Source organism: Equus caballus, chromosome 23 (genome assembly GCF_041296265.1).
Source record: "Equus caballus isolate H_3958 breed thoroughbred chromosome 23, TB-T2T, whole genome shotgun sequence".
NCBI classification, from domain to species: Eukaryota; Metazoa; Chordata; class Mammalia; order Perissodactyla; family Equidae; genus Equus; species Equus caballus.
In genome coordinates, this window is record NC_091706.1 from 33,507,130 (window position 1) to 33,530,656 (window position 23,527).

General features: G+C 45.6%; 1 long non-coding RNA gene across 7 annotated transcripts in view; it reads right to left on the minus strand.

The window, feature by feature from the left end:
- Window positions 1–222: 222 nt before the first annotated feature.
- LOC102150469 (uncharacterized) overlaps window positions 223–23,527 on the minus strand; it is a 61,809-nt gene continuing 38,504 nt past the window's right edge. For 4 of the 7 annotated variants that reach the window (XR_011431532.1, XR_011431530.1, XR_011431529.1 and 1 more), the window contains exons 5-10: window positions 14,563–14,690; window positions 13,398–13,486; window positions 12,388–12,472; window positions 11,976–12,158; window positions 4,671–4,735; window positions 246–817 (exon numbers count right to left, since the gene is read on the minus strand). This is a non-coding gene — a long non-coding RNA (uncharacterized lncRNA). Of the gene's footprint in view, window positions 818–3,878; window positions 4,300–4,670; window positions 4,736–11,975; window positions 12,159–12,387; window positions 12,473–13,397; window positions 13,487–14,562; window positions 14,691–14,857; window positions 15,068–16,873; window positions 21,115–22,463; window positions 22,575–23,527 lie in introns of those variants that run through there. The other 3 variants (XR_011431535.1, XR_011431534.1, XR_011431533.1) reach the window with 3 other exon arrangements.

Here is a 23,527-nt window from a genome sequence, read left to right on the forward strand (position 1 = left end):
GTAGCTGTGCTTAAAGACACAGAAGGCCGCATATTGTGTGGTTCCATTTATATGAAATACCCAGAATAGGCAAATTCATAGTCAGAAAGCAGATTTGTGGTTGTCAGCGGCTGGAAGGAGGAGGGAAATAGGGAGTAACTACTTGATGGATATGCGGCTTCCTTTTGGGGTGATAAAAATGTTCTGGAACCAGATAGTAGTGATGGTACAACACTGTGAATATAATAAATACCACCAAATTATATACTTCAAAATGATTGAATTCGTAAATTTCACATTAAGTGTATTTGACTACAACAATTTTCTTGAAGAAATAGCAGCTGGGCTTCAGCTGTCTTGTCAGTCATCCTCCCAGGGGCTGCCTGCGAGGAGCCAAGATTCAGAAGCAAGAAGTCATAGAGTGTACACTTCCAGTATGTGAGGCCGGTGGGACAGTGGTCTTCAGAGTGGGGTCTGATCTCCCTTGCCAGAGAACTAGACCATGCTGAATCTTCTGAGGGACTCATGCATGTGGTCATCACAGTTTCCAAATCATCTGATCACCCCAGTCATCAGTACTGTTCCCAAATATTTCAGAGTACCGGCTCCGCGCACATGCTAAGATGGTACTTCCTGGCCCATTTCCAGTTGGGTGGGGTCACGTGACTAGTTCTAGCCAATGAAATGCAAGTATAAGTCACTGCTGGCTGCACCATTTCAGTCCTGACGCAAGATCTTCTGCAAGCTCCTGTCGTCCGGTAGAGTCTGACAATGTTGGAGTTAGGGGTTGTGTCATCAGCCTGAGTCCCTGAGTGATCTGGTGAACAGAGCTGCTGATCTGCCGTGGACATGTAGCACGAAAGAAAAGGAAGCCTTTACTGATCGAAGTTATTTAAATTTGGGGGTGGTTTGTTATCATATCATAACCTAGCCCATCCTGGAAGCTCAGCATTTGGACTCTTGCCCCACAGACAGCCTCGGTGGCCCCTTAGTGTTGGCCAGAGACACTAGCAGACAAGAAGACAAAACTCTCTCAGAAGCTAGTTATGAAAAGAGAGATTTGTCCCTTTCCCTTTTCCTCTTCCTCCCTCCAACACACAGGAGCTGCCGGGCTCGGGGATCAGGAAGTGAAAGAGTGCACCATGCCTTCCTCCCCAGGTCCCCGTCCTTGAGGGGAGGAGAAGAGATGAGAATTAAATCAGAGATGAGATTAAAATTCTAACTTGACTGGACTAAGTTGTAATAAATTGGAATGACCAGGATGCAATGAGAGCTCCCGAAGTGATAGGAAAGGGAGAGGCTACAGAACTTCACAGAAAGCAGTGATCGGGGCCCCGGGACCAGTCAGGGTCCCAGCAGGAAGCAGATGGCACCCTCAAATGCAGGTCCTTTAGGAGAGTTTAATAGGACAGGGCAGTTTTCAAAGTGGTGGGCAGGGTAAGGCCAGCAGCAGTAGAGAGCTGCTATCAATCCGAGCTCTGAAAGGGAGCAAGTAGCTGTAGCGGTAGGGAGGGCCGCCTGACCACCTGACAGGGGCTGTGGTCTCTGCAAGGGAAACACAGCCACTGCCGATCCTCTGCCCTTCTGGGAGGCAGCCTAGGAGATAAATACCCCAACCTCATCTTCCTCCTGCCTCTGGTTTCCTACCAGTACTTCCTAAGTGGCTGAACCCAACAGGAAGCTAGGGGCAAAGGAGCCCTTCGATACTTCCATGGAGGTCCATCTCCCAGGGCTCAGAGTGATGGAGAAGGATGGAGGATTAATCAAGAGGGACAAATGGAGGGTATCCAGAAGCTCCCTCTCCTGAGTGAGACTGCTCCATAAATTGGTTCTAGGTGTTTGAAGAAGATTATTTTTTTGTGGGTGATATTCCAGATGGGGCAGGATGAAGGGGAAATAAGCGGACCACTTAAGAAACAACTGTGGTAGTTCTTGTCAGAGAATGAGTAGAAAGATAGAAAGAAAGGAGGATGGAATTATATCTAGGAGACTAAAGGAGAGAGGAAGGTAAAGAGGAGGAAGTAACCTGGGCGCAAGTGGCTAAGGAGAAGAAAGCCTAGGAGTTTTCCTGAGTGTCCCTGGTGACCATCCAGGAGATTCTTCTAGAAGAGAAGTGAGGATGAAGGCTGCATCAGTTAGCATCCCAGCAGGAAATAGATGGACACTCAAAAGAATTTAATGAACAGACTAGATAAGGTGTGGACAGGATTAAGGCAGCGAGAAACACCTGGAGATGATGAGGCACCCGGTGACTGACGGTCACAGGAAGCTGTTTCCATCCCTCTCCCTGAAGGGGCAAGAGAGGGAGTAATGACACTGGAGACATAGAGGAACCCCTTCCACCAGGAGCTGGGTGAGGCTGAGGCTGCGATGGAGGGTGAGACGTAGCCAACATCTCATCTCACAGCCCTTGCATCTTCCAGTCTCCTGCTGTGCCTCCCATTGGGTGAACCTACCAGAAACCTGAGGGCAAGGGAGCCCAGGAGGGGCAGAGAAGGGCAGAGAATGGATCTGTGGGGAGAGAGGGACAGATGGAGAAATCCCTAACTTGGAGGAAGGAGGAAGTAGATGAGCAAGGAGACAGGGAGGAAATGGCAGCTAAGGCGGCAGGCTATTTTCTGGGTAAAGAAGAAGAGGGAAGAGGTAAGAACAGCAGTGTCAAGCAGAGGTGCTTTCTAGGAAAAAGAGATCTGAGCATGCTTTAAACTGAGACCCAGCTCCCCTAAACCACACCACTGGCATCATGGAGACCAGTTAATCCTGCCTCACATCGTGTAGAAAAGTCACTGTCATTTCAGGTGCCCCGGAAGATACCAAGGATGAAGTGAAAGGGGCAACATGGTCACAGCTCAACAACATTGCACACACCTATTGGCTCTAACTATCCATCTGTTGCACGAGAAGGATAATCTATTAAGAATAGGAAGGCTTCCAGGCTCAGCAACACGAAGCTACTGCATTGAATCCCTGGCTTTCTGGAGGCTGGCTGGATCGTGTTCAAATAATTTCTTTCCAGATTTGCTGTTGCCAGGAGAACAGCAAATAGTGGTGGTCCATCTAGGTGAAGCTACCTGTGCTTTTCATCCCTTCTTCCTGGGCATTTCAGAGAACTCAGCCTCTGATTTTCCAGGAACAGCCAACTGTGGTCAACTGACATGCTGCATTCATTGTAAAGGGTTAGCTGCCCTCTGCTGCTTCGCTCCTCAGGATGAGTAAAAAGGAAGGATTCTCTTCCTTGCAGTTGGAACAGTACGCGGTGAGCATCTGAAAAGCCAGCAGAACCTGGATCGCTAATGGGTAGTTAACTAAAAGAGACAGCACAGGCTGCTGCCTTCAGGATGAAGGGAAAATGCTCAGAAAGGGGGAAAGTGATAAATGGTCTTAAAGGGTTAGATGAATTTTGACAGAAAAATGAGGAGTCAGGCTTCCAGAGTTCAACCTGCTCAATGGTTCATCACCAAAGTCAGGGCCACTGAGTACAGCTGTGCGGGTTGTGCACTGCACAGAACAACCCCTCACCCCTGCCTGCCCACCCCCACTGCTAAAGGGGCAGTGACAGTTGAAATCCAGCATCCTTTCCACTCACCAAGCCATGCAACCTAGCATGTAGGAGTGTCTACACAGAGGAAGGGGTGACTGTTTCTTTGCACGAAGATGCTATTCTCTTGCCAAGCCATGTTCCCTGGGAACTGCACCACCCAAAGGTGGAGGGGGGAGTCTATTTCTGATTCTCACAGAGATGCTATATATGCTTACAGCAACCCTTGCCAAATTCTTTCTAGTTGCTAATGATGCATTTACTCTTCGTGTCTGGCCTGAAAGAGCTTTGCATCATAATCAGAGCATGAGTGGGAGAAATTCAGAAAAGACAATAATAGTAACAAAACAACAACAATCCCTCATTTTGGTTTAGCCCTTAATATTTTAAAACGTACTTTCCTATGCAGGATCTCATTCAAGCCTCAGAACAACACCGGGATCCAATTAAATAAAAGTCTTCTGTCCCATTAACAATTATGGAGCTGAGACTGAGAGAGCCAGGACTGAAATCTCAGCTTTCTGATTTCAAATTCTCTGCTCTTTGCACAATATAAACCAAAAAAATCTACACATTTAGAAAAGCTTCTAGGTATCCAGTTGGACAGCCGGGACATATTCGCCGGTCTCCTGGGTAACAACAGTGATTTTCCTCTGGGGATCTGCTGCCATTCTCAGTCGACATCCTTCAGTTCAGGGCGAGACACGCACCTCAGGCCTCCTGGCCATTCGGAGCACTGCCATCGTGATTGGTTCAGGAATGGGCTTGTGACCCAATCAGAGCTGATGAGAGGCAAGAAGAGATTTGCATAGGGGTTCTGGTGCAAGATGGTGAATTAGGAAGATACTGAACTCACCTCCTCCCACAGACACACCAAATGCGGGTATATATGGAACAATTTCCTCTGGAAAAAACCTAAAAACTGGCAGAGTGACCCCTTCACATCAGGCTAAGAGGGGAGAAGCGACATCAAAGCATATAGGACAAAGCCAAGACACAATCTCGCCATAAACCTGACACCTGCACAGCGACCCACAATCAGGAGGGAGCTCAAAACCCAGAGCTTCAGCTTGAGGAGTGAAGGGTTGTACCCAACATCAGATACCACATCTTTTAAGACATTTGCATCACCTGAGACAGGAGAGAGGCCCACCTCTTTCCCATTGGTCTTGAGCAGGGTAGAAAGTGTCTGGAGTTGTCGGCTGCCATCTTGCCCTCCTGTGGAATGTGAGAATAAATAAAGCCAATGTGGTTAATAGGACAGCTAAGAAGTGACTAGAGGCAGGATCCTAATGACATCATTTGAGCCTGTAGATTGGGTCACACACCCAAGTACTTTTTATTTACTTAAACCAATATATTCCTTTTATTATTTAGGCATGTTGCATTGCATCATCTGTCACTTGTAACTAAAATATCTTGGCTAGTTCAGGTAGTTTCCTTCTCTTCTGTCTCATTAGCCCTACACGAATACAGGCAATGCAATTCACAGCACTGGGGACCAGCACAAGATTCAATCGCCAGAGACTGACCCACGGAAATTCCCTCAGTGCCATCTATGGCTACTCAGCAGCCTAGAAAAGTTGGAAATGTTCCCTTTGCCCTGATGCCAGGGGTATAGCCTAGCCTGCTGGCAATTGTGAGGCAATTGTATGGTATAATGAGAAGTACATTTCACTTAGTGGAGATGGAGCTGTGTTCTAATTGGGCCTGGACACCTGCATCAGATAGACCCCTAAGCATGAAAGGATGGCTCCCAATGGTGATAGAGGCTACATGCAGGAAAGAGAAAGAGTCTTCTCCCCCAAGCATGGGACACAAGTCCCCTCCTTCAGTAGGGACTGGGCCACCATAGGTCATATACTCACTATTGGCTTAATAGCAGTTGCCAGGAGAATGCCATGCATTAATTGGCTTGGATTAACCAGGATCTACCCTGGAGCTGGAAATGGTGTCACATTGGGTATCCCTGAGTCACACTGGAGAAGGATAGATCCCAAAACTGGAATTATGTTGAGAGGAATAAACTAGGGCCTAGATGTTGGGTAAGATCAAGAATGTCATTATAGCAACTACTTGACCTTGTGACGCCGGACATTTCCCTCTAACTCTTTGAGTCTCAGTGTCCTCATTTGCAAATTGAAGAGGACAGAATCGAGGATATCAACACTCCCTTTCTACTCTAACTTGCTATGATTCTATTCAACTCCCAACACAAAACAGGAAACCCATGTAGATAGTACGGGGAGGAAGGGGAAATGGATGATGGTGATAATTGCTCATGTTCATTGATTTCAAAGTTACTTCACCTTAGGGGAGAGGTCTTCTTAAGACACAGATATGTCCCACTTTAAGAAAACCCAAACTGAGCCAGCCCTGATGGCCTAGTGGTTAAATTTCAGCTCACTCCACTTTGGCAGCCTGAGTTCAGTTCCCAGATGTGCAACCACACCACCCGTCTGTCAGTAGCCATGCTGTGGCAGTGGCTCACATAGAAGAAGTAGAAGGACCTATAACCAGAAGATACAAGTATGTACTGGGGCTTTAGGGAGAGAGAAAAAAAGAGAGAGGAAGATTGGCAACAGGTGTTAGCTCAGACTGAATCTTTCCCAGCCAAGAAAAAAAACAAAAACAAAAAAAAGGAGATAAGTTGAGATTAAACACCATTAAAAAAAAAAGAGGAAGACGGAAAACCCAAACTCAGATCCACAAAACATATATACTTAGGTGGGACTACACATTCTACATTTACTTCACAAAAGGATTTGCAATAGTTCTCTTCTCTGTTTTCTATTTATTTCTAGATATTGAGATGCTAAGATGTCTTAAATTTGAAGAAATTGCTTTTGCAATCTTTTGGTGTTTCTTGGTTTTTTGTTTGAAGAATTCTGCAGTTTCTCCACACTTGAAAGGGCATTACATGCCGTCTTGTAGAATGAGGACGGGAAGGAACTAAGGAGACTTTCAAAGAAAGTGTGGAGAAAACGTTTAGCATGGTGCAGCCCAGTTCAGCATAAACTGGTTTAGCATCCTGTATGTTTTAGTAGCTTCCCTTATCCTTCCTGGTCTCTGTTGAGGACATTTATGTCCAAACAACAGCTTTCTCCTTTCCCTGTGATATTTCTTCTTTTTTGGAACGCTCTAAAGAAACAAGAATGAGGGAGCAGCAAAGCAGGAATATCCACTGGTTCCACAGCCAAAATTTCATCCAAAAATCCAGCAGCTTCTCAAAGCATGAGGACAAATCAGCCTTACTCAAATCTAACTCTCAGCACCTCCTTCTCCTATGACGAAATTCCGCTCTCCTCTTGGTTCCCTCTTACGTCTGACCTTGAGTACTCTCTACCTTGTCCCTCTCTTAATACCACTCGCTGGGCATAAGCAGGACCATTGTGCACCAGGAACTCTGTCAACACCTGTATTCATCCAGGACACTCCTTTCTTCCCTTCTGCCTCTTCGCCCACCCCACAGACCCTGACCCCGGCCCAGCCCGCTTGGCTCAGAGGTAGCTAGACTGCTCAAAACCACATAGTATAGCAGGCAAGGTTCTTTTCAGCTCAGAACTCCTTCCCAAGCCATCTTCCCCACCTGGCATGCCAACTCCTTAAAGCTTAGGAAACTCCCAAAGAACAAACTAACAAGTTGTCTACTGCCTCTGAGCATAGAGAACTCTTCTTCCTCTAGCAAAGCAACCTAAGAGGAGAGAGTCAATCTGTATGACAATGAGAATAAAAGTAAGTTGCTGAAATGGAATGATTTACTAAAACAAACAAACAAAAAATCTGATTTTAAACAGGTTCCCATCCCTTCACAGTTTTAGAGTTCATAAAACAATGATCCATGGGTTTAGTTCCCAAATGTGCTTTTTGGCACTCAGTGTTTTTAAAATTGAGAAATTCTGCATAAAAATTCTAACGTGTGTCTTCTCCTAAAAAAAAAGTTCTGGGGGCCCTCCCGGTGGCCCAGTGGTTAAGTTCACACGCTCTATTTTGGCGCCCCAGGGTTTTGCCAGTTCAGATCCTGGGCACGGACCTAGCACTGCTCATCAAGCCATGCTGAGGCAGCATCCCACATGCCACAACTAGAAGGACCGACAACTAAAAATATACAACTATGTACTGGGAGGCTTTGGGGAGAAGAAGGAAAAATGAAAAATAAAAAAACAAATAAAAATAAAATCTTTAAAAGAAAAAGTTCTGGCAACATTAGGTGCAGACTTATTTGGCAACAATCAGCCAGAGCTGGGCCAGTGTCCTCCCTTGAGACAGGACACCTGCCTCACCCCACACCTACAGCTCTTTGTTGTCCTGTATCCTGCTACCTCCTCCAGCACTTACCTGCCTGACCCCACCCGGACTACCCCTCCCACCCGCCTCGGGGCGTGTGAGGCTGCAAATCCTGGTTCACAAAGCACTGGCCACCCCCCACCCCCACCCCCCACCCCCAACTACCGCTTAGTCTCATTTAGGCTCCACAACAATCCTTTGGAACAGGCAAGGTGAAGACTTTTACTCTCCTCGATTACAATCAAAACACAAACAAAAGATTTTTCCAAATTTCTTTATTAGAAAGTCATATTCTGTGGTATATAAAAAGTAAATTCTGGGTAATGATAACCTTCATAAACAAAGGCTGGGTTTAGCCTTTTTTTTCTTCTGGCCCTCGTCAGATCACACAACTACAGCACATTATGAATATCTGGGAAAGCTTTTCAATCCTGATGCCGAGATGCACCCCAGACCACATAATTCAGACTCTCTAGGCCCCAGGCATCAACGATCTTTAAAATCTCCAGGAGATTACAGTGTGCCCCCGAGGGAGAGAACCACTGACCAGGAGAACCATTGCCTTGGAGTCGCCCTAAAACCAACGGCTACCCAACCTCAGGGAAGGAAGGGAGGTGAGTTAAATGTTTCCCATCTTGACAATAGGAAAATAAAACTGTTACTGGATCTTTAAAGTCTAATGATTCCTGGGATATTTGGGTGAGGGAAGGTGTTGTTCTGCCTCAAAAAGGATTCTGAGCTTTAATAGGAACTAGCTGAATGAAAAGTCCTGCTCCTCACAGGTTCTAATGAAATCATACTCTCTTGTAAGATCGCCCATTGCCCACCCATCTCGCATGCAGACGAGCGGCCGGTCTTACTTCTGAAAGCGCCTCTAACAGGAGCTGTTTATAGGACTCGGTTAGCAGAAGGTCACTGACATTTTTCTAGTATGATTTACTACAGAGGGATTTAACTAAAAGAGGTCAGAAGGGGCACCCAAAATGTTCCAAATATTCACCAGCCAAAAGGGCTTAAGTAAGAGGGACACCTTCAGATGCAGAAGATCCAACTTGGGCCTGAGCCAAGGGTGTGTCCATGTGGCCTTAGCCCGAGACTAAACGCAGGCACAGGAAGCCAGCTGTGGCAGCCTAGGGACATTTAAGGTGAGGCAGTGATTTAGTTCAAGGCATAACCTGTCCTGTTAAAAGCATTTTGAAGTCTTCCCCAGCTTCTGACTTTTGGAACTGCAATATTGCAAGTATCAGAGGCTAAATGTTGGAGGAAAGGAAACTATTCCTACCAACACCACTACCACAGCTCAGGAATACTTGGTGGTTCTTTGACCCAGGAGTGGAGATGAGCACTGTCTTGGGAACCAAGAATTTGTTCTCTATCTGTTCGATCATATCTCTAAATAACATCAAGGCTGCAAACCATTATTAATCACTAAAATATTTATTAAGCAACCTCTGGCTTAGGTCTGTGCAAGACAACTAAAAAAATTTGATGCCTAATTCTAGTCGGTACTATTAATATATGCCAATTGATTGAAGGATTGATTGATTTATAGGAATTTATCAGAGAACAGATAAAATACATATGCAGTAGCCACCACCCTCCCATAGCCCTTATTAAAATGATTACTCTAAGTTTTCCTTTCTCTATTGTCACTTTGTCACCACCACTTACAGTTTATAAGCCCACTATAAGCTTATGGGACATTACCATCACTCTGGCTCAATATGAGGATCCTGTTTAATTTAGAGATATGCTTATCATATCAAATGATAGAGGAATAATTTTTATCATTTGCAGAGAGGCAAAACCAACTATTTGCACCACAGGACCCATAGGAGCGAGCACAGAAGCTCCAGGTATACACTGAGCAGTTGGAGGATGCCAGCTCCAGGCAAGGAGCTGTGGGAAAAGGCTGTGCTCCTCTGTCACCAGAGCTATGCGAAACTCGTTGACTCACTGTAATCTGATGCTCAACCCAACCTGAGCTGGGAATCAGTGGAGGCTAGTTAGGGTCGGGGAAGGAGTTTCAGGCCAGATGCCAGAGGACTGTTCTTTGATCTGTTATTCACTTGCAGAGGCTCATAGAGCATGGATGATGAAGGATGCACTGCAATATTTAGAACTCTTTTAGTTGCAGGTTACAGAATCTCAACAGAGAACGACCTAAGCAAATAGAGAATTTATTGACTTCAGGGATCTAAATGCTCAAAAGATGTTATCCAGAATCAGTTGCTTTCCAACCCTCAACTCTGATTTCCTTCATGTTGGCTTCATCTTCAGACAGGCCTTCTCCAGTGGAGGCAATAATAATTTCCAGAAGATCCTAGCTCACGTTCCACCGGCTTGGCATCCCCAGATAGTTCTAGCAAGAACCTAGGGCTGACTGCCATTGGCCTAGCCAGAATGATGTACCCATCTCTGAACCTATATCTGTGACCAGGGGAATGCAGGTCTCTCACTGGCCAGGCCTCTGTCACACGCCCACTCCATTCAAGGTGGGGAGGTCAGCCCTGCTCATACAACATGAACTAGTACATCAGAGGATGACCCCTCAAAATTCAGGCGTTTTCTAGAAGGTGAACAGAAGCTGGGTGTTAAAAGCAATAGCCCTAGGGCCGACGCCGTGGCCAAGTAGTTAAGTTTGCACGCTCTGCTTTGGTGGCCCAGGGTTTCACCGGTTCAGATCCTGGACACAGACATGGCACCGCTCATCAGGCCATGCTGAGGGGGTGTCCCACATAACACAACCAGAAGGACCTACAACTAGAATACACAACTATGTACTGGAGGGATTTGGAGAGAAGAAGAAGAAGAAAAAAAAGAGGAAGATTAGCAACAGATGTTAGCTCAGCTGCCAATCTTTAAAAGAAAAAAAAAAAAAGAACAATAGCCCTCCACCACACTGTTCTGGCCCTGTTTGTGGATCCTGGAGTTATAACACCTCTTCTGCTTTCATTGTCATTGAACTTCCTGTGTCTGCAACTTAACAGGCAATTCAATAAATAGTTTCAAAATGAATGAATGAATCTGGTTGAGGGTATAAACATGAACCATTTAAATACTCTACAGTATTTGGTGATATTCCTAAAGGGATGATGCAAAAGCAGATTTGCAAAGATAAAGGAAGAGATCAGAGGAAGCTATCAGGGTAGAGGCAAGCCCTGAACTGGGTCTGAAGGATGAGTAGGTATAGAGAGGGGGTGGAGGATGGGTGCATTCCAGGCAGGGACACAACATGGGCGAAGGCGCTGAGATCAGACAAGCCCCATGCTTGCAGGGACAGACAGAAAACTTGCCAGGCTGAGCTTCATGTGGGGAAATAGTGGGACAGGAGTGGGGAAGGGAGGGTGGGGCCAACTGCGAGTCTGGAATGGCCATCTGAAGAGCAGACGGTGGGTGGGGCGGGAAGGGGGAGTTGGCGTTGAGGGAGAGAGGAAGAGTTCAGTTGGGGACAGGAAAAGTCAGATATGTCAGCAGGAAGCACGAACTAGGGGAGTGATGAGGACAGTGCTGCTTTGGAAAGATAAGCCTAGTGGACATGTGGAGGGTGGATGGATTGTCAGGGGTGAAGATGGAAGCAGAGGTGGTCCAGACGCTGTTGCCAGGTAATGGTGATGAGGAGCAGCACTCTACCCCTTCACACTGCCTGCTCCAGCCCAGCCTCAAAAGCACATTCCTCAACCCACCCCACTGCCGCCTTACTTTTCCCTCTCCTTTCTCTTTTCCTGCCTCTACTTCCTGAACACGTCAGATATTTGGTTATATTCATGAAACTTTTAAATGCACCAAGGGTCCACTGGGAGAAGGAACAGAGCACCATGAGAAAAGACCAGTCCTTGCTAAGAGATACACAGGAACTGACAGGGATGGCAGGGGCCCAGCCAGACCCAGAAGATACAGCTTATTGTCACAATTCCGCAAGCCGACTGACTGAGTTTGAATCTCAGCTTCCCCATTTACTGGCTGTATGATCATGGGCAAGTTCTCTCTCTTGGCCTCAGCATTTCTCATCTGTAAAATGGAGGAAATAATTACACTTCCCTTACAGGCTTATTATGGAATTGTGTTAATAATGTATGTAAAGTGCCTGACTTAATAGGTATCATTGTTGTTATTATTATTATTATTTGCATTTGGGAGCAATATAACCAACCCTGCTGGTGGAACTCACCTAGACTTCCTCTCAACGCTAAAAATTCTTCTGTGCAAGAGAGGCCTTTGGAGCTGGAATTACGTTCTTCTCCATGGGTCCTCAGGCTGAGCTGAGACTCACAAGCTCTAGCCTCTCCTGGAAGATGCCAACCCCTAGACGGACAGCGGACTTGCAGAAACCACAGTCCCTTAATCCCGGCTCCTGCAAGCAGTCACACATTAGTGGTTGTGATATCAACATATGGGGCCCCAACCAGCATTTTTTTAATGAAATAGAATAAAATAGAAAATAGCATTAATTGCAGAAGGTACAGGTAGATATTGTTTCATCGAAGCCTTTTATTTTAGTTACGTAATTATATATGTATGTGTAAAATATATTTCTCACTGTGGGTCATGGTCAACCATCAAAAGAGTTTGGGAAACACTACCTTAAAGGACATGCAGGAGAAAACTATCTATTTCTTGAATTCTCAGACAGACACCAAACAGGTTGCATTCAGGTGAGTCATTGTTCTGTATTAAAGAAGAATCAGATGCTCAGATACGGGAACGGAGGACCAGATCTAACTAATGGCGCCTCATATTATTAGGAATTTATATTACTTCTCAGACACCCTTCTTCTGCTGTTCATTAACATAAGCACTTCCCAAGGTCTAACCTGGCCCTCTCTTCCTGCAGGTCTGTACATGACCTGTGTGGCTCTCTTCCTAGGGCTTTCTTTGGTTCCTCTATGTGGCTGAATCCTGAATTACTTCTTTAGCTCTTGGCTCCAGATGTGTAATTCCAAATGATGGCTGGAATTCTCTCCATAGATATCGCACGTATCCCTCAAGTCCAACCTGTCTGAAACTCAATACCTCATCTTCCCTTTATTAAAAGAATAAAAAGCTCTTCTTCCTGCGTTCCTTCTTTGGGCCCCTGTCTTAGTCCATTCAAGCTGCTGTCACAAAATATCATAGATTGAGTAGCTTACAAACAATAAAGATATATTTCTCACAGTTCTGGAGGCTGGAAGTCCAAGATCACGGCACCAGCATGGTTGGCTGAGGGCCCTCTTCTGGATCAAAGACTTCTCGTTGTATCTTCACATGGCAGAAGGGGCTAGGGATCTCTCTGGAGCCTCTCTTACAAGAAAGGCACTGGTCTCACCCATGGGAGCTCCACCTCATGACTTAAGCCCCTCCCAAAGGTCCTACCTCCTAATACCATTATCTTTGGAAGTTAGGATTTCTCTATATGAATTGGGAGGGGGACACGTTCAGACCAGAGCAATCTTCTCCCCATAACCCAGATGAGAAAACTCAGTTATCATCAAGTCTTCTTTCTCCCTCCAGCATCAGCAAGTTCTATCATTTCTACCTCCACAATGCCCTATCCGTCTAACCTACTTTTCCCTCCCACTCATGCTGTTGTAGATGATTTGTGAAGTCTTCTTACCAGACTCTCTCTTTCCAGTCTGTTGTCAGTCAGTTTCAGTTTCCACTCTCTGGCCTTTCTCACGGATCCTTCCTGTGGTCATCAGCTACCTTATAAAATCATAGGTTGAATCATGTCATTCATTTGTATATTCTGATTCTTAAAAACATGCAGTAATTCCCCAAGAACAACCAAATAAAATATAAATATGTAAGCATGGGATTTAAGGCCCAAGCCAGGAATGAAAAATGATTTTATCTCAAATGCCAACTCCAAATGATTAGTGGTGGCTTCTTGGGGAATTGTGTTGAGAAGGATTCTGAGGCTTCATACAAAATTAGCAAGAAAGGTTAAAACGGGCACAAGCGGGAGATGTGGACATCCTGATTTAGGCTCAATCTATTATTTTGCTTCTTCCCACATACTCTAGCATCAACTGCTCGGCCACAAGAACTACTCTTTATTACCCAAATATACTACACGCTTCTATTAACAAAGACCATCAATTTTCATGATTCCTTTTGCTGTCTAGACTGATCTTGCCTCAACTTCCACCTATTAGAATCCTCATCTTGTTCCTGTGACACTCTGCCTTCACAGTTTATTACTTGTAGCTCCGTTAAACATGTATCAACTTCCTTTATACAGTAAGTATTACATATGTATATACATACTATGTGTGTATATGGGCAGTATGTGTATGTATGTATATGTATGTGTGTGTGTATTTCTGCTTCTCCCACTGGACAACAAACTCTTTGAAGTCATTGAACACATTCTACTCATCTCCAAACTCCTAGATCCCATCCAGTAACTTAAACCTAGCAAGTATTCAAAGGAAGTTTATGGAATGAAGGAACTAATTAACCAATATTCTGATGGCACGTTGACTTAAAAAGAAAAAAGGCTGCAGGGAATCTTGAGAAACTAGAATCATCTCAGAAGTAAAGTTAGTCTTGTAGGAATCTCCCAGTTGCCAGCTATGAGCAAGAGCCACGAGGCAGCAGCCCCCAAACTATGAGGTAGGTGATGGAGCTGCAAATTCAAGAGGAGAATCTCTTTTGTCGGTACAGCGGGATAGCACTCAACTCGTATAAATGACTCTGCAAGTACACAAGACAAGCTTTATGCCCCTTTCACCAATCAAGTTTTAGAAAACATGACTTGTCCAATATGATAGACATACCCATGCTTAGGAGACTCAAATCCAGCGCTCACACTTCAGATTCCCAGCTCCGCTCCCACAAAGTTGTGCTCTTCCTGCTTCACTAGCGAGTTTTTGGTACGTTTTCGTATAAAGAAAGGAATCCACTGCTATTAAAAATAACAAGAAGTCGGAAAACTGCTGCCTATCCAATAGGGGTCTTGCCTCAGATTCTCTAAGCAGCCCCCCCTAAACATTTATCCGTGTATCCCCAAACTGGAGACTCGAGCCTAAGACTAGACAATGGTTTTCAAAGATAAATTTCAAACCACTTTACCAAGCATTGGCAGCTTCTCATGTTGGTGATGTATATGAAGGCCAAAGACCCAAAGCCCTCATTATGAAATCTCAGGCCATATGGCAAATTGGGGAACACTATTTGTAATGTTGTGACAGCCTGAACAACTGGGAGAGAAGTCACAGGCACTGGGAACCTTTTCTTTTCCTTATAGGGAAACAGCTTTTGTTGTCCCTGTCCCTTGAATGCCTAGGAGAAAAAAAAAAAGGAAATTGAGGAGTGACAGTGACCGACTTGTTAATTTCCAAAGTCAAAGCCAGAGCCCTGAGTTAGAGAAAAGACATCACAGGCATTCCATTTTTCCAAGAACTGTAATGCTTGGGATTTTTAATTTGGAGCAGTGAAAAGCAAACGATCTGTGCCAAAATCAGAGAGAACACAATGATTTCAACCATTTGGGGGTTATCTTCCCTATCTTTTCCCCTCTGTGTCTGTATGGTTCCCCAAACAAAGTGGGTTGGAAAAGTTCAAGCTCAGTTCACAGAAGAGAACATTCTGTACTCTGCACAACAGGCCGGGCTGCTCTCTGTAAAATAAAATCAACAGCATGATCTCAGCCACCGCGGCGGCAGGCACCGAGCCGCCAACCCACGGCCCCAGCCTTTGAATAGACCGGCTGTCAAAGGCGCCCTACGGACAGTACACGCCAAAGGTGCAGCGGCACGCGCATGCGCCACACACACACACACACACACACACACACACACACACACACACACGAACGAAAGGCCACAGAAATGACTTTCTGTCCAATTGTGACTTCTTCTCCCCAGAGGGTCAAGGAAGTGTTTTGGCTATTTCTCTTTGGAAAGTAATCACAGCTGAAACATTTCCAAGGAAACAACCCCCTGCGTGTGCACTTCTGCTCCGGCATTGATGGGAGCTTTTCAATCTGTTTGGATGTTACTGTAATCAAATGACAGCCTTAACACTGACTGTGCCGCTGCCTCCCTCCTAAGGGAGGGGGGCGGGCAGGGGGAAGGAAAGAGAGTTGGTTATTGCACTCACTCCCCCACTCCCGAAGCTTTTCAATTTTCTTCTGGATCCACTCTTTTCTTCTTTTGTCTAGAATTTAGCGTGCAATTCAGTAAATATTTATTGAGTGCACATTTGAGTGCCAGGGACTGTCCACAGAATAACACCTGTAGCAAGGTTTTTCTAGTGAAGTGAAAACCTGGCCTTGATGCCAGGCAGAAGAAGAAAAGAAGGAAGCCTTGAGTGGCCACGAGGAAGGGAGGGAGGAAGGGAGGAGGGGAGGGGAGGGCGCTCTCCAGGGAGGGTTGCGAGACTGAGGTACTAGAAGGCCTTGAACACGGGCGGGTGTTCTTAAGGATGACAAAGCAGACATCTGGAATGGGGCTGCCGCCCCAGTGCTCTTTCCGTGCTGAATTCACGCCTATTTGCTAGAGGAAGAAATGACGAAAAGAACGGACAGCTGCCCTACCGTTGTTTCACGAGGCAGAGACAGCAGGGGTGAGGGGCGGTGTGGAGGAACCGGAAGCGGAAAAGCACTGGCTTCCGTGCACCCAAGGGGCTCGGAATTCGGGTTTACTGTCTCCGTGACCTCCGGTGAGATGCTCAGACTCTGCCCATGAGTCTCCGTGCCCTCCGCTATTCACTGGAGAGAGGACTACGTCTTGCTAGAACTATTGACTATGGTAGAATTTAAGGAAATAATATACGCCTTTGCTTGGCATAGAGGAGGTATAACCAATAACCGTTGTTGTTATTACTGTAAGTACTGTTCCAAGAAAGCTGTTAACTGGGGTGTCAGTTCCCAATGTGTCCTCTCAAATGTTGCCTTCCCACGTATTTTCACCGTGTACTGACTTAGCGCGTGTCTGTTGAGCGCCTGCAGGCAGCGCTGCGCTCTGTGTGAGGCCCCGCACCAGGCAGTGGGGCAGCAAACGCCTCATCCTCAAGAAGCTCCTCACCTTTCCAGGGAGGGCGGTTTACATAGCCCTGAAGCTTCATGAGGGCCGCCTCACAGCCTACCTGCTTTCACGTTCAGGCTCGTTTCTTCCAGGTCCCAGACTATCTCTGTGGCTGTCACAAGCCATCCCACAGAGAAGAAAACTGGGAAGCAGAGATTGGTGGAGAACAGCCCTGATGCAAGACATTTGTCGGCACTGCTCTTCCAGAATGTAAACACCCTTTCTCACTTCAGGACCGGAGCTCCTGCCAAGACTTTGAAAAACAAGTTACACAAGCACCTTGGGGTGGTTAGATATGCCACATCACGGTTGCGCTCCATGGGGAGGGGAAGGGGGGAGGTGGCCTCAAGGACTCAGTCAGGGACAATTGTAAACCTGTAAACACACAGTTCACTGGGCCAGGAGTCCAAGAAAACATAAGCCCTCGGGCCCCACACCAAGACCCAGTCTGTGGAAGGAGTCAGTCATTGAAGATAATCTCACAGACCTCTCTGCGACCATCACTGATACAATCCCAGGATTCAAGAGAAGAACCCCCCGCCATTAGAGCCAGGGCACAGGCCAAGGTGGGGCTTCCTTGGAACTGGTCACCATGACATCTTAAATTCTTTCTTCCCCATAGAGATCACCTCCCTGACTATACACACCTTACCAAGGGCCCTATTTTAAATTTGGGGCAGCAGACAGTCTGTCTCAAGAACCCTTTTCCCCCATTGCAGTCCTTTGCCAAGGGCTCCTGTCAACTGTGACCATTTGCATATGGAATTTCTCAGAAGGCCAGAGTGTGCATGGGGTAGGGAAAGCAAAATCCTAAGGATCTGAGGTAGGCCAAGCTAAAGAAATCCAGGGACTAGGCGAGCAACCAAGGTCTCAGAGGGTGTAAATGAAGGGAAGTAGTTCCCAGAGAATTAAGCAAGAGTTCATACCAACCCACACGCAGTTGGTGGGAGGAGAGCCTAAGAGAATGACGTTTGTTGACCATTCATTATGTGCCAAGGGCTTTACATACATTCTCTTGTTTAATCCCCACAATAATCCTTCCTAGTAAGTAGTGATGTTCTCCCAGCCTCAAAGACCTTAAATAACCAGCCCAAGGTCATGCAGCCAAGTACCTGGTAAAGCTTGCACTTGAACCAGGTCTATCAAGCTAGAGAGCCCAGGTTCCTTGCATTACACTCTTCTGCCTCCCTGTATGCAACGATCTTATTGGAATACTACTGAAATCATCACGTACATTTATTTTGGTTTTTTAGAGGCTAAGTCTCAAGTTGAAGTCCTGACACCAAGTACTACTCTCTAGTCTCATATATTTTACCTTATCACAGTATGTCTAATCAATCAGCAGTAGTTCTCGAACATCCGTGAGGCATTGTGCTATGTTCTCTGGGGGACAGAAAGGTGAGTTATACCTGAGTGCTGCCTTCAGGGAACTTAGAGTCTGTCTGGATAGGATTGGTTGTGCTGCAGCAACACACATTTATTTATTTATGTTATTAATTGTTCAAATAATCTCTGAATCTAAATGGCATAACATAACAAAGGTTTACTTCTTGCTCATACCAAATGCCCATGTGAATCGCTGGGTCCTCATTCACAGACCCAGGCTGATGGACAATCCACCAGATGCCTCAAACACTGCCAGTCGCCATGTCAGAGGGAAAGACAGCATGATCCATCACTCTTCCTCTGAAAGCTTATTTCCCAAAGGGGCTTATGTCAATTCTGTTCACATGTCATTAGCCAGAGTCAATTAGACAGCCACACATAGCTTCAAGGGGTTAGACAAGTACAAACTTACCACAAGTCTAGAAATGAGGAAAACACCTAAAATTTTGGTGAACAGACCTAATGATGACCACATTTTGGAAAGAGGATGACCTCAAGGCCTCATACCCCAAATTTAACAATGATATAAGGCTGAATGATTAAGTGCCATCAGAGTGGATGTGTTCAAGGCTTATGTCCTAAGGACATGAGAGAGAGCATTACGCCTGGACTGCAGACCTCCATGAAGTCTGCTGAGGAAGCAAAGACCCGCACTGAGCCTTGAAGACTGGGAAGGGTTAGGACGGACCTACGAAACCAGAACAGTTGCGTCTACCTTGGCCTCCAATAGGGTGATGGTAAACCACCGCCAACCATCCTCATGAATGACATAGATTATTCTAGGCCTGGAGAGACAACCCGAATGAGCACCTGAGGGCAAGAACACGCCCAGTGGGCTGGAGTGGAGAGGGCCCATCATGGCGGGGCAGAGTGCTAGAGTCAGGGAGAAATGGCAGATGACCAAAGCATGAGTTCACGAGGTAAGGAAGATCTTCAAACAGAAGAAAACTGTGATTAGAGTGGGGCTTTGGGGATTTTAACCTGTGGCTATATTTTTTCATTTATTTCTTCTTCCATTTCACAATATTTTAAATATTTTGCAGAAGAGATGCAAAAGTGTATAGGGCTTGATTCCTACCCTCAAGTTGCTCCAGTCTTTAGTGGAAGGAGAAGAAATGTGGAGATTTTGTGACCCTTGCCTTTTAAAGGGGAGTGATCTCACAGAGATACTTTGTTTGATGAATAGGACCTAAAACTTCAAGGACACAAGTTAATGAAGGAGAAAGGGCTGAAAGGGCTGGATTGTGAGCTGGGATTGTGGCCGTGTTGAGGGATCCAAGGGTGAAAGGAGGTTAGAGGAGAGCAGAGAATGGAAGAGACAGAGGAGAGAAGGCAGCTGGCAAAAGGAGAACAGGCTTTTGGAATGATGGAGATTTTTATGAAGTTTGGCCACATGGTGTTCAGTGTAAGCCCTCCACTTTTCTCCCTTGTGAACATTTCAGTAAAAGCTACATTACTCAAAATGCTTTGGGAAGAGGCTTGAGAAGTCACAAAGGGCAACTGGGTAGCAATGAAGTGTTGATTATGGCCTCAGAGGGAGTACAGGATATGAGCAGAGACTTGCCAAGAGAGGCCAGTGATGTTTGTGTTAAATAGACATGTGCAATCACATTTGTACAGGATGAAGTGGCAGGTCTGGGAGTGAGAGAGTTTGTCAAGAAAAGCTTCATAAAGCAAATTAAAGGTGATCCTGGTACCAAGTGTTGAAAGATCAGAAAATGTCCCTGGCCCACGTGGATTAATGGAAAGGGTTCCAGTCCGGGCATAAACAGCAGCAGGTGCAAAGACACTGGGGCATGGAACAGCCTGGTTTATTTGCGTTACTCCAAGCAAACGTTGATGGACAGGATTATGAGGGATAAAGTCAGGAGGAGCAAGTGTAGTAATCCAACCCAGTAATCAGGGCTTGTGGCAATAAGGGCATGTGTTCACCTTCAGAATTATTTATTCAGCATTTACTGACTCTCAAATACTTTCTAGCTTTTATATTGTTACAAAAATATCTTGTTGTGATTTGGCAAAAACCTGAGAAACTCATGATTTTCTATTTTCTTACCTATTGGCAAAAAGAACGGTGGATCCAGAGATGAACTTTTCTAAGGATGTCCTGACTTATTTATATTCACTGCTCGCCTACAAGCCTGCCAATATTTACCTTGCTGCTAAGCACCACCTCTCCACGTGCAGGGGAGAGAATGTGCCAAAATCCTTCAGGTCTTGTGTCCCGGGAGGTGAAGGATTGCCTCAGACAGCAGCACACAGAAGCAGAAAGGTGGTGACTATTAAAACACACTTCTTGATTTACAGTCAACTGTCAGGTCGGAAAATTTATCTCCGCTGATCAGAGCGGAAAGTACCCTGAGGGTGGGGTGAGAGTGAGTGCATGTGCCCCAGTATATTTTAACTCTCCACCTGGGAAATCTCTAAATCAGCATTTATTTCAATAATCTCATATATTCATACAGCACCTTTCTCCACCAATGCTTCCGAAGCAGTTTGTAAATTTTATAGAGTTGAGGAATAATCATTGTCGGAATAGAAGAAAATGGATGCTTATCAGCTTCTTAACGAGAACTTGGAACTAAGTGTCCTTTTATTAAGAAGTACAGGGATCCACAAATGTGTATTTAATTCAGAATGTGTGTGTACTTAAATGATATTATTCGAATTTTCTCCTAATAATCAATCCAATTCTACCCAGCCTCCCAGACCACCCTCTAGATTCAACTCTCCAGTTGATGCTAAATTTCTGTCCCGTGGAGCGAAGTACCATCACCTTGCCCTGGATATTGCTCTTCCCTAAATACCCAGAAGAACAGAATTGGGTGGGAGATCTTATGTCACCCTTGGGGGTTATACATTACTCATTTCTGGCCCATGCAGAGTCTGAGATGCATCTAGGAGGCCAGCGAGCACCTGTGAGGAAATTAAAGGAACTTCAAATCATTCGTCCATTCAGGAAATATTTACTGAGCAATCACTATGTTCTAGAAGCTCTGCTAGGGTGCTGGAGATACAGCTAAGAGCACAAGAGATGGGGTCCCTGAACTCCCAGAGCCAGCAGTCTAGCAGGGGGATGGTGACTAGTGAAAATCATCACACAGATCATTGTAGACTGAGAACCAAAGTGAGCACTACAAAGGACGGCTCTGAGAGCCTTCAGCTAGACTGGGAATCAGGGAGGACCGCCTGAGAGGGTGAAGTTCAAGCTTTCATCTGAAGGATGAGTAGGTGTTAGCTCGATGTGTGTATGTGTGTGTGTGTGTGTGTGTGAGAGAGAGAGAGAGAGAGAGAGAGAGAGAGAGAGAGGGAGGGAGAGAGGGAGGGAGGGAGGGAGAGAAGAAAAAGAGAGGGAGAAAGAGAGTGTATGTGTATGTAAGAGAGAGAGAGACAACCTCAGTTTCCTCATTTGTAAAATGACTGTACTAACAGTATCTTGCCTAAGTTTGGGGTCCCCAGAAGCCAAACCTGAGATGAGGACTCATGTGAACGTGGTTTATTAAGAAGTGTCCCCAAACTGAGGAGTGGGACTAGGGAAGGGAAGGGGGCCAAGCAAGATTGAGAATCAAGCAAAATGCCATGGAGGGGAGGACTGGGAACAAGACAGGTGACAGAGGGAGCTGGGGTGATTGTCCCCTGCACTGGCTGGTCACCGGTAAAGTCTCAGGAACTTCTGCTCTCTGAGCTGGGAAGCAAAGCGGTTCCAGTAGCTCGAGGACTGTCCCCCACACAGAGCCGTGGTGCTGGCTGCTGGGAGCACAGCACACGCTGATAACAGTGTGCAGGAATATGGGAAAGGGATGCGAGGGGACTTAGGCAGAGCTACACAGGATGTGGGCACAGGTTAAATGAAGCAATGCATACAACAGACATAGCACAGTGCCTGATGCATAGTAAGTGCTCAATAAATATTAGCTCTCATGGTCATTTGTATTTATTGACTGTGCATTGACGTGATCTGGGACAGGCTCTGCTTTACCCAGTTATCTCTGCCTACTCCAATCCTACAGGAACGCACTCTGCTACCCACCACTCCCCGCCAGGTCTCCTGAGACAAATGCACATATAAATATAGCAATATATATTTATATTTCCCAGGATTGTCACATTTTGCTGAACTCATAACAGAACTGAACAAATAGCCCTGTCATCCTCTGTAATGCATTCTATCATTCACCAAGGTTTCATCTTTCCCCATCGTCCGGGCCTCCTGGAGCCCAGAAATTCCTGTGCCTGGCTGGTTCTTAAATGCGGTGTGTACTAACCTGGTGCAATTCTCAGGCCTTCATTTCCTGGGCAAGTTGATAGAATTTTTAGGCCAGAGGGACTTCCTCGATTTGCTCATCTTCCTGAGTGGTACCTTGAACAGTTGCTTGCTACTTCAAAAATCAGCATTTTAAATAAAAAAGAAGGAATTATGGATACAAGAACAACAAGAATGAATCTCAAAAACATGATCCTGGGTGAAAAAGCCTGACACAAAAGAAAAAATATGGTATGATTCCATTTATTGGAAATTCTAAAACAGGCAAACTTAATCTATAGTGACAGAAAGCAGGTCAGCGCTTGCCCGGGGCTGGGGCTAGGGTAACTAAAAAGGCCGAAAGGAACTTTGGCGAGTTGAAAATTTTCCATGTCTTGGTTGGGGAGGTGGTTGCCTCCGTGTATACATTTGTCAAAACTCAAAGAACAGCATACTTAAATTGGGTGTGTTTTATTGCATGTAAATTAAACCTTAATAAAGTTTATTTTTAAATTAAATAGGCATTTTATTGTCTGACCAAGAGATCAAAAGTGGATCGGAGACTAATCACAGGGAACTCGTCTGGCCAGACACACAGAAGCCTTTGCATTGTTCCCAACCCCACCCCCTATTCTTTCCTTTGGCAAGAAGTTGGTCTTTATTATTTGCGCTAATGGAGGGGAACAATGGCCTGGAGAAGCTAAAAAGAGAATCATCCACGAGTCATTTACATCTGGTGGCTCTGGAATGTGTTTTGTTGCCTATCTGGTATTTGAACAGAGATGTGCCTGCTTGACACCCTGAAAATACACTTCAGATGAAATAATGACGCTCCCTATAAAGACCTGAATGGTCGGAAGCTTGGGAAGCACTTCAATGCCCCCCACCCCTATCTCCTTTCTCCCTTCTCTTCGGTCCCAAGCAGGAAATGCAGTGTTTCACTCGTCCCAAACCCTCCTTTGAGCAGGCTATCTGGGCTGCCGAAGCTCTGTCCTTGTGAGATTTGATGCCTCTATGTAACATGTATTATAAATAGAGGAAATTGAAATACTCAAGCCATTGCAAAAAGTTTTCTTGCAAATTAAG